We start from the raw sequence: 12,139 nt of genomic DNA, 5'->3' as shown, positions 1-12,139 counted from the left end.
TATTTAGTTACATGGGTAAGTTCTTTAGTGGTGATTCGTGAGATTTTGGTGCACCCATCACCTAAGCAGTATACACTGCACCATATGTGTAGTCTTTTATCCCTCATCCCCCTTTCACGCATCCCTCCAAATCCCCAAAGTCGATTGTATCATTCTTATCCCTTTGTATCTTCATAATTTAGCTCCCACATATCAGTGAGAACATATGATGTTTGGTTTTCCATTCCTGAGTTACTTCACTGAGAGTAATAGTCTCCAGTCTCATCCAGGTCACTGCAAATGCTGTTAATTCATTCCTTTTTATGGCTGAGTAGTATTCCATACACACACACACACACACACACACACCCCACAGTTTATTTATCCACTCATTGAGTGATGGGCATTTGGGTTGGTTCCATGATTTTGCAACTGTGAACTGTGCCACTGTAAACATGCAAGTGCAAGTATGTTTTTCATATGATGGCTTCTTTCCCTCTGGGTAGATACCCAGTAGTGGGATTGCTAGATCGAATAAATGGTAGTTCTCCTTTCACTTCTTTAAGGAATCTCCACACCATTTTCCATAGTGGCTGTACTAGTTTTACCTTCCCACCAGCAGTGTAGAAGTGTCCCCTGTTCGCCACATCCAAGCCAACATCTATTTTTTTTTTTTTAATTATGGCCATTCTTGCAGGAGTAAGGTGGTATCACATTGTGGTTTTGACTTGCATTTCCTTGATCATTAGCATTTTTCATATGTTTGTTGGTCATTTGTATATCTTTTTGAGAATTGTCTATTCATGTTCTTAGTTACTAGAACACACTAAGCTCTTTTCAGCCTCAAGGCCATTTCACACGCTGTTCCCTTTACCTAAACCATTTCCCCATTAATTACCTAGCTAGCCCCATCTTACCCTGAATCACTACCCTTTGAGGCAGACCCACATCATACTGTCAGAGTCTCTTTTTTTCCTTATGGCACTTATTGTATTTTATAATCGTTTTATGTAGTTGTCTTTTTGTTGTCTACCAAACTAGAATATAAGCTCCATAAAGGCAGAGACTAATTAGTTCAATTATTTATACTGTTAATTGTTATATTTCCCATGCCTGGAACAATAAATAATAGCTGTCAATAAATACTTGTGAATGAATGAAAGCCAGGTGTGACTGATTCCAAACAAATATTCTCTCCACTATATTATGCTGCCACCTTAAAGGATCTTAGAAATCATCTAGCCAACTCTCTTGTTTTACAAATAAAAAACTGAAATCCAGAAAGACAAGTGATTAGCCCAAGGTGACACAGAATTAACTGACAGAGCCACAGTGACCCCAGACTTTCTGATTTCTGAATCAGATTTTTTCTTAGACAGCACATGGCCTTATGCTAATAGGCGCATCCAAACTATACCTAAGAAATTTTCTGCAAGTATGAGGCGGCCAAAAATATCAGAAAAAAAATTTAACAAGCATTTACAAGCTAATATAAAACTAGAAAAAAGTACAATTATAATGGTAGTATACAATGCATTAGATTACCAAAATCTTTTACTAAATTGTTTTTAAAAGAAAAATTTGAGAATATAGACAAAATAGTCCTCTATTTTACATTACATAAATCATTTACTTCACAATATAAACAACATTTTATTTCATATGGATAATACATTCAGAATATGCCTGCTTAGAGAAATCATACATTTGCTGCTGTGGAAAAATAAATAAATAATAATAAATTTTAAAAAGGAGAAATCATACATTGTTCCTAAAAATTTAAGTTTTCTTAATAGCTAGTAACTCTAAAATTCATACAAGTAAAAAATTTGCACAATGTTGAAACTAAACAAGAAACCAAGCAAAGTATCTAGAGTTAATAGATAAAAGATAAAAGAAGGAACAGCCAAACCCAGGAATCCTACACTGCCTACTTCCAGAATTCAGTCACTGGTCTGCAAAACACTAAACCATGTACCAATTTACTCAATCCATGAAGCAATGCAGTCTACATTGTCACAACTACACTTCCCCAGCTCCTTCCACTCCTGCAGAACTCAAATCAAGTAGCTACTAAATCATCTCAAGTTGCTCCTGTCATGTGATGACCAATGGAGAAAACTGTGATCCAACTTTTCTTTGCCAAAAACGTTTTACTTCCCCACTAAGCACATGGTGTTCATACTCACGATTCTACCCATGTGTGAATATGTTTTTTAATTTGCATAATAAAAAACTAGAAAAAATAACCTCCATCATGAATCACTTAATTGTTAAAAACATCTATGTCTCCATTTAACTCCTTCCTCATCTTCCAAAGAATTCTACATAATTTTTCAAAAGTATTAGAAATAATAAAATACAAATTATTTTACTTTTAGCATTGCAACACTATTTATTACTACAAATGATAATTAGTTGAGCTATCTTATAGTTCAAATAGGTTTATGTAGACTATCCTAGTGAACAAGAAATTATGTACAGCATTGTTGTATGGAAAAAAAAAACATCTGCTTCTATGGAACTTTTGTTTGATTTCCAACTTCCCTAAAATTACTAAACTTTCAAAGTTCTTTTCATACAATGTCATGTTCATTGTTTTTCCCTCAGAAAAATTTCCCTCATAAGAAAGAGGTTATTACAAATACCTTTGTTATTTACCTACCAGTTGTTCCAAATGTTGTGTCTTTTAATTTTCATTAGGTCTTTTACGTCTACCAGATGTGTCTCTTGCTGCTGCTCATTAGAATAAGTAAATTACCTCAGTATATACTGGACTTCTGTAGATTTCAAGGCTCTGATTTAAAAGTTGTCATTTAGAATCTGGCAAAACAGTCCTGTTGGAAAAGTTTCAAAAAATAAATTTCAGTACTTTGGAGCCCTTTCCTACTCTAGAAACTAAAAAATCCTGTGTCAAACATAGATTAATGACCCACTATTAGAGCATATTACAGTGGAATGTTACTAAAAGCATGAGAAAATCATGTTTACCTTGTACAGCATGGGACCTGCTCCCATTCTGTTATGGAAAGCCTAAACCTGCATTGTCCAACAGGATAGCCAATAGCCACACGGGGCTCTTGGGTGCTAGAAATATGACTAGCCTTAATTGAGAAGGGCTGTAGTATAAAGTACACACCAGATTTTTGAAGAATATAATCTAAAATATCTCTCATTAGTAATTTTTACAATTACATACTGAAATAATACTATTTTTGATATATTGGGTTCTAATACATTAGAAACATGAATTCCACCTGTTGCTTTTCACTTTTTTTAGTATGACTACTAGAAATTTTTAAATTACATACGTGATTCACATTTGTGACTCAGATTATATTTCTGTAGAATAGCACTGTCTTGCTATAATAAATAAGATTTTTATAGTTAAGTTAGTTTTTGGTGTTTTATTTTCCCCAAAGAAATAGTTTATGATTAATGTGTTGTGGATAGCCCACAGGAAGCAAGGTCCTTAATGAAAACTTAAACTTTCAATGAGAATTAGAAAGAAAAAAAGAGGAGTGGGGAATAAAAGAGGAACAGAAACATTGTAGGAACAGATAATAAACATTAACTTCCTCTCTACTCAAAGCAAAAAGTACTATATATTCAAAAACATTGTAACAGCTAAAGATGTTTGTTATTATTAAAACACTGCTTAGCAAGGAAGTAAAAAACAGATAAAAACAATAGTTTAATGGTTTTGAAGTTTTACTTTTTTCCAACTACTCTCAGTTGAGGGAACAAAAATTAGCAAAAAAGAAAAAAAAAATCAACTGCTTTTCCCTGTATCAAATGATAGGTAGTAAGAAATTCCGAAGTTCTAGTCTCCAAAGAATAGTACTATAATGTTTTTTTAAATAAGCATCAGAGGCCAGGCATAGTGACTCATGCCTGCAATCCCAGCACTTTGGAAGGCCAAGGTGGGAGAATCAAGTACAGGCCAGGAGTTCAGGGACAGCCTAGCCAACATGGTGAAACCTTGTCTCTACTAAAACTACAAAAAATTATCCAGGCATGGTGGTGCATGCCTGTAATCCCAGCTACTTGGGAGGCTGAGGCCCAAGAATTGATTCAGCCTGGGAAGCGAAGGTTGCAACGAACCGACATTGTGCCACTGCAGTCTAGCCTGTGTGACAGAGCAAGACTCTGTCTGGGGAAAAAAAAAAAAAAAAAAAAATGCATTAGTAGTCAGGTGTGGTGGTATGCACCTATAGTCCCAGCTACTAGGGAGGCTGAGGCCAGAGGATCACTTGAGCTTAGGAGTTGGAGGCCAGCCTGGGAAACATAGAGAGAACCCATCTCTAAAACAAAACAAAAAAAGGCATTAGTAAGGCTGGTCAGTACCCATATATCATTTTCTTCTGAGAAAGTTCACTTGCTTCATATTAGTGATCATTTCATTTCAATGGTCATAAAGGAACAGTTCAAATTTTATGGTCTGAGCATATGGGAGTATAAATTGGTACAAGCAGTTTGGAAAACCTTTTGGCATCATTATCTACTCCTAAGCATATCCCCAACAGTAACACATGCACATTTATATAAAAAAATATACAAAAATGTTCATAGCAGCGTCATTCATAATAAGTCAAAAACTGGAAACAACTCACATACCCATCGACAAATGAGCTCATACAATGGCATACTATATAGAATAAAATGAACCAACCACTACTATAAAACAATAATGATTCTCATAAATATGACATTGTGTAAAGGAAGCTAGATATAAAAAATATACTGTATGATTCTATTTAAATAAAGCTCGAAAACAGAAAAAAAAATTAATTTATGCTCTTAAAAGTCAGGATAGTTACCTTTGAGAGGGTCATAGTAATTGGGAGGGAAGGAAGGAGTCAGCAGCACTGAAAATGTTTTATTTCTTGACCCAGGTAGTGGTTATACAGATATGTTCATTTTGTGATGAATGAGCTATATACGCTTATGATTTGTATACTTTTCTGTATGTCTATTATGTTTTCATCAAAATATAATTCAAAAAATAAAATGTATGGTTATACTAAAATTTCATTTTATATTATGAATTAAAATATTTGAAATTAGGAATATTTTTGCTAAATTGTTTTTTAAATGTGGTTTTATCCTTAAGATTACTTTCATATTTATTAAATTCATAGAATCACAGAGCATTACAGATGGAAGAAACTTAGAATAAACTAGTTTGACTCTGTGAGAAGTTAGGTGACTTCGCCAAGATCATATCAATATCAGTAATGAGACTAAAATGTAGAACTTTCATATTATATTACAGAACTTTTTAAGTTTTTAATTTCAGAGAGTTAGACTCCATTAGAAAGAACTAGGATTTCTTCTGAAATCTTGATTTATAATGCTAAAAGAAAAAAATCTACAAGTCACCAAATGTTATTCATTTTTCTATTTCTTTGATAATAAAACAATGAATAAATCATAAAACAAGGAAGGAAAATCATTCTTGGCTGTTTGGAGAGGAACTGTATAAGAATTGGTAACCTATGTCCTTCGTACGTCTTTTTGAAACTTATTCTTCATGAAGACACATATAGAACGTTTGTGTTCAATTACTGTATTAAAAACAGAATAGTCTCAATACACACTACCCTCTTTCTCTTACTTTTTGCAGCTTGTTTGTAAACAAGTTTAGCAGTAGCACAATCAAGAAGTATTGATTCCTTCTAGAAATGCACCTACATTTGAGCTATACACAATTCACAAAAATTCAAGGATATAACCACTTATTCTCCTCGTTTCCTTCAGACTTTAAAATATGGCAACTCTTCCTCTTTGTTCTTTTTTTTTTTTTTTTTTTTTAAGCTTTTCTTCTGGCTCAGAAACGTAAAATAAGCTATGGCAACATCCTTTATATCTGTTCTTTTCCTGTTTTTCTTTTTTTTTTTTTCTTTTCCAACCATTTTGTTTTAGGGGAGGGAAAAGAAGGAGAGTTCTAAGAAAAGCTTTTTGTAACAGGTTCAAAAGTATAAAAGCCATTTCAAGCTCCAGACATTTGTAGCCTTTATTTCTTTAGTCCTTGAAAGGGCTTTTTAAATGTTAACAGCTAAGATAGGACTGCTTTCCTATACTGATGTTCCAGGCTTCATTTCCTTTGTAGTCTTGAGTTCCTCCCCATCCTCAATCCCCCAGTAACCTCCATGCAGGCTTCCTTTTCAAAACAAAACAAACAACAATTTTTATAAAAAAAATTTCATTCCTCATGATATACATACAAGCAGACTTCTAAGATCCCATACACAATGGACACCTCTAATGATTTAGAGAATTAAAATATTTTGCTTGAATTTCTTCCATATTTGGTGATTTAATGTGACCATTTATGCTTTCATTTCTAAAATAATAACATGTCACCTGCAAAGTTATTACAGCTAAAATAGCTAACAAGAAGCTTTGTTGACCCCCTCTTCAGGAATGCTGAAATGTAATCTTCAAAAAATACCAGCCAAAACATGTTCATTTATGTATTTAAATTTTTTAAATCAGTATGTACATATGATCCTGGTTCAGAAATAAATTGCATATATGCCAAGAAACAAGTCTGAAACACTGTATTCCAAGGTCTTAATAGTGATTACTATTCCTGAGTGGTGAGATTATAAATGTTTTTATTTTTAAATTTTATTCTTGCTTCTGAATATATTTTAATTTATCTTCAGTGTACATGCATTGTTTGTGACGATGGAAAATATTACTCTTCATTTTAAAAAGAAATGCTGTTTTCTTATTTTTCAGCACATCATATAGGTACTTTAAAACATCCACATATATAGGCTGGGTGTGGTGGCTCATGCCTGTAATCTCAGCACTCTGGGAAGTTAAGGGGGGTAGATTACTTGAGCACAGGAGTTAAAGACCAGCCTGGGCAACATAGCAAAACCTTTCCTCTATTTTTAAAATTAAAAAAAAGAGAGAGGGAGAGACAGAGAGAGAGAAATCCAAAGGTATACGTTTATAATTAACTACTTAATTATACTTATATAACTACTTATTACACAGGTACATAATTTTAAAATATAATTTCTAAAACTGTAAAACTATAAGTCATATAAATATAAAAACAGCATGAGTCAAAATGTTAAGTGTCAAGGAGTTTACTTAACTGAGTAATTAATGAGGAAACCAGTAAGTTAAAACCAATTCATTATAGAATTTGACTTACAGAAATTTGTATTCTCTACTGGATAAAGTCCATTTGCATTGCCAAGAATAGGAATCATTTACATTGTTATGGGCCAAAATCATTTGCATCCTTTTCAGATGTATAAAATTTCTCTTTTATCCCTACAGAGTTGTAAAATAGCCTAGTCAATCAAAGATGATCAAAAGTACACACTCATTTAGAATCAGATAATCCCTGGAGAGTCCCTACACATTCAGCATTCCCCTGAAAGAAAACCCAGTTATCAGTTTTGCCTGCTTCCAAGTTTTTGACAAATTTTCTTGATATAATTTACTAATTAGTAAACATGCTTTCTTACGTATCACCTAGAAATGTTTAGTAAAGTTTTCTGTACCTTGATATAATCAAGGCATATCGGAGAATATTTAAGGTTAGTATAAACTTTAGAAACTTCACACCAGGCCAGGTACAGTGGCTCACACCTGTAATGCCAACATTTTGGGAGGCCAAGGCTGGAGGATCACTTGAGTCCAGGAGTTCAAGGCTAGCCTGGGCAACATATTGAGACCTCATGTCTACAAAAAATAAACAAAATTAGCCATGCAAGGTGGTATGTGCTTGTAGTCCAGCTACTAAGGAGGCTGAGGTGGGAGGATTGCTTGATCCCAGGAGGTAGAGGCTGCACCACTGTACCCCAGCCTGGGCAACAGAACAAAACCGTCTCAAAAAAACAAACAAACAAACAAACAAAAACACTTTAGACTAGTTTAAATCATGGAACATTAGTAAATTATAAAAACATAATGAAATACTGATATATGAAATAGGAAATACTGCATAAAATATGAATAATTTTTATGTATGCAATATAAAAACATAATCACAAACAAAATATCCATGAGGAAACAAGCTGTCAAACAAAATATTATCAACTTTGAGTTTTCCTATCAGCAACTTTTCAAAGTTGAGAAAATTTTAAGGGATAAAACCTTAAAACTGAGAAAAGTCCAGTAACATCTTTCTGGTGAACCACAAAGGGACTATACTGAGGAGATCCCCAACTCAAAGGAAATAGACTGTAGCACCAATTGGCCAACTTTCGGTAAGTGGTGGGGTACATTTTACCCAGGTGAAGGACGGGATTGGGCCTGGGGCCCAACTTAGGACAATCTCTCCTAAGATAGAGAAGGTTAAAGGCCCTTCTAATAAAAGGCAAGGACACTTGATTAAACTTAGGTTCAAGGCCCAACTTAGGAAGCTTAGAGTCCCTCCTAAGATTTAGGGTGTTAGAGGCCCCACTTAGAAAAGTCTATATTGGTTAAAAATGGATTTGGCACTATGGGATGCTAACCACTATTCTCTTTGGATTAATCTGCCTTGCACTCTTTGCTGATGGCTATGGGTGACAGGATTAGGTATATACAAGATCATGGGACACGGGGAACTTTTTTTCTTCCCCAAGGGGGAAACTTGAGAGCTGATGGGTCTGCTGGAAAAGATCCCTTCACAACTGACAAGCAGCCACCTGAATTTTGATTCAGTGTCACTGCAATGAGTGGGTCTTTCTCTAGCCTCCCTGAGCTCTCTACCTTCCCTGTTCCATGCAGGCAATGCTTCTCTCTCTCTCTCTTTCCTGCCAGCCGTGTGAAGAATTGCCTGCTTCCCCTTCGCCTTTCACCATGATTGTAAGTTTCCTGAGGTCTCCCCAGCCATGCCTCTTGTATAGCCTGCAGAACTGTGAGTCAATTAAACCCATTTTCTTCATTAATTACCCACTTTTAAGTAATTCTTTATAGCACTGTGATAATGGAATAATATACAAAACTGCACAAATGGAACAGAATAGAGCCCAGAAATAAGGCTGCACATCTACAACCATCTGATCTTTGACAAAGCTGACAAAAACAAGCAATGGGAAAAAGACTCCCTATTCAATAAATGGTGCTGGGATAACTGGTTAGTCATATGCAGAAGATGGAAGCTGGACCCCTTCCTTACACAAAAATCAACTTAAGATGGATAAATCAACTTAAGATGGTTAAATGTAAAACCAACAACTATAAAAACCCTGAAAGACAACCTAGGCAATACCATCCTGGACATGAGAACAGGCAAAGATTTCATGACAAAGCCACCAAAAGCAATCACGATAAAAGTAAAAATTAATAAACTTAAGAAATTCCACACAGCAAAAAAACACTGTATCAATAGAATAAATGGACAACCTACAGAATGGGAGAAAGTATTTGCAAACTATGCATCTGACAAAGGTCTAATATCTAGTATCTACAAGGAACTTAAACAATTTAAACAAATTTACAAGAGAGAAACAAACAACCCCATTAAAAAGGGCAATGGGCCGGGTGCAGTGGCTCATACCTGTAATCCCAGCACTTGGGAGGCCAAGGAAGGAGGATCGTTTGATGTCAGGAGTTCAAGAGCAGCCTGGCCAACATGGTGAGACCCTGTCTCTACAAAAATACAAAAATTAGCCGGGTGTGGTAGCACGTGCCTTTAATCCCAGCTACTTGGGAGGCTGAGACAGAAGAATCACTTGAACCCAGGAGGCAGAGGCTGCAGTGATCCAAGATCATACCACTGCACTCCAGCCTGTATGACAAAGTGAAACTTTGTCTCAAAAAAAAAAAGAAAAAAAAAGGCAAAGGACATGAAAGGACACTTCTCAAAAGAAAACATACATGCAGCCAATGAGCATATGGAAAAAAGCTCAATGTCACTATCATTAGAGAAATGCACATCAAAACCACAATGAGATACCATCAGTCAAAATGGCTGTTACTAAAAAGTAAAAAACAACAGATGCTGGCACGGTTGCAGAGAAAAGGGAACACCTATATACTGTTGGTGGGAGTGTAACTTAGTTCAACCATTGTGGAAAGCAGTATGGCAATTCCTCAAAGAGCTAAAAGGAGAACTACCATTCAATCCAGGAATCCCATTACTGGGTATATACCCAAAGGAATATAAATCACTCTACCATAAGACACATGCACATAAATGTTCATTGCAGCACTCTTCACAGTAGCAAAGACATGGAGTCAACCTAATTGTCCATCAATTATAGATTGGATAAAGAAAATATAGTACATAGACACCATGGAATAGTATGCAGTCATAAAAAAGGATGAGATCATGTCTTTTGCGGGAATATGGATAGAGCTGGAGGCCATTATCCTTAGCAAACTAACGCAGGAACAGAAAACCAAATACCACATGTTCTCACTTATAAGAGGCATCTAAATGATAAGAACTTATGAACACAAAGAAGGAAACAACAGACACTGGGGGCTTCTTGAGGCGGGGAAGATGGGAGGAGCAAATGGAGCCAAGAAGATAACTATTGGATACTGGGTTTAATACCTGGGTGATGAGATAATATGTGCAACAAACTTCTGTGGCATGTGTTTACCTATGTAAAAAACCTTCACATGTACCCCCAAACCTAAAATAAAAGTTAAAAAGAAAAAGAAAAAAAAAACTGAGAAAAGTCCATCTACAGCAAGGCGCAATAGCTCACACCTGTAATCCTAGCACTTTGGGAAGCTGAGGCGGGCAGATCACTTGAGACCAGGAGTTGGAGACCAGCCTGGCCAACATGGTGAAGCCCCATCTCCACTAAAAATACAAAAATTAACCCGGCACAGTGGTGAGGGCTTGTGATCCCCGCTACTTGAACCTGGGAGGCAGAAGTTGCAGTGAGTCAAGACTGAGCCACTGCATTCCAGCCTGGGTGACAGAGAGAGACTCCAACTCAAAAAATAAAAAAGAAAGAAAAGTCCATCCACTCAATTTTTCCCCTTTCCCCTCTCAACTAAGAAATGATTGCCATTGTTTGAATTTTACAATGGAACAACTAAATCCAAATCACAGAAGCATAGTCTGATGAAGAAATTTCAGGCCCAAATAATTTCTGTGACTCTCTGAAGTCTCAAAACCACTCATTGAACAATACTAGTTTGTATACAAATTATAATTCACATTTGTACTATATTACATAAAACTGGGCCTTAAACATAAAAGTAATTTTTAAATTACTGAATACAATAACTAATTAGTTAATTGATACACACAAGCACATTGAGGGAATACTTGGATTTTTAGACTATTGTCTTGAAAGAGAATAAATCTCCTTTCTTGGAGGTAAGCATCCCAAATTTGCAGAAAATTGATTATTTGCAATTTTTCACTCAATAAACATGTATACCATGTGTGAATTAACTCTGTGTAGCAGCATAACATAGTGATTAAGAGCATCAACACTTAGAGCCAGACTAGGCCATCAGCTCTACTACTTCAGCTCTGCCTCAGTTTCCTGATCTGTAAAACAGATAATAATAGTACGTAACAAATGTAAAGCATATGTAAGGAACAAACTGGGCACAAAGTAAGCATTACCAACATGTTTGTCAAGTTTGTGGTTCCAAAATATGTGGTCTTCGTTCAGAATGACTGTAGGCTTTAAAAAAAAAAAAAAAAAGAGGGACAATAAAATGTGGTCCTCAGACCAGCAGCAGCAACATCTGAGAATTTGTTAGAAATGTAAATTTTGGGACTCATCAGAGACCTACTAAATCAGAAACTCTGGGGTAGGGCTCAGCAATCTAAGCTTAAACAAAACATCTATCAGGTGATTCCAATGCCCATTAACATTTGGGAACCATTGCTGCAAATAACAGGATTTTATCTCTTCCTCTCTAGACTTTAGTGCATGTGTGTGTATATATATTCATTAGTATATTTGGTGTTTTGCACATCTCATCTTTTGTCATAAAGCTACCGAAACATAGTTTCAACACTGAAGGTAACTTCACACCCATTAGGATGGTTATAATAAAAAAGATGATGACAAATGTTGGCAATTATGTGGAGAAATTGAACTCTTTATACACTGTCAGTGAGAATGTAAAATAGTACAGCCACTTTGGAAAACAGTCTGACAGTTCCTCAAAAGGTTAAATATAGAGTAACCATATGATCCAGCAATTCCACTCCTAGACATATATT

The 12,139-nt window shown here is 35.4% G+C and overlaps 1 protein-coding gene and 1 long non-coding RNA gene across 6 annotated transcripts in view; one reads left to right on the top strand and one right to left on the bottom strand.

The window, feature by feature from the left end:
• The window catches only part of LOC105486943 (SRY-box transcription factor 6), an 806,217-nt gene that overhangs the window by 780,853 nt on the left and 13,225 nt on the right, over nt 1-12,139 (bottom strand). For all 5 annotated transcript variants that reach the window (XM_024794517.2, XM_071075039.1, XM_071075037.1 and 2 more), the window contains exon 3: nt 2,645-2,816. The gene's annotated coding sequence lies outside the window, so the exon portion shown is untranslated. The remainder of the gene's footprint in view (nt 1-2,644; nt 2,817-12,139) is intronic.
• Nucleotides 1-12,139, top strand: part of LOC139357502 (uncharacterized) — a 125,895-nt gene that overhangs the window by 103,088 nt on the left and 10,668 nt on the right. The window lies entirely within an intron of this gene.

The sequence above is a fragment of the Macaca nemestrina genome, chromosome 12, assembly GCF_043159975.1.
Source record: "Macaca nemestrina isolate mMacNem1 chromosome 12, mMacNem.hap1, whole genome shotgun sequence".
Classification (NCBI taxonomy): domain Eukaryota; kingdom Metazoa; phylum Chordata; class Mammalia; order Primates; family Cercopithecidae; genus Macaca; species Macaca nemestrina.
Note: the sequence above shows the minus strand (reverse complement) of the source record. Positions and strands in the feature narration are given on the sequence as shown.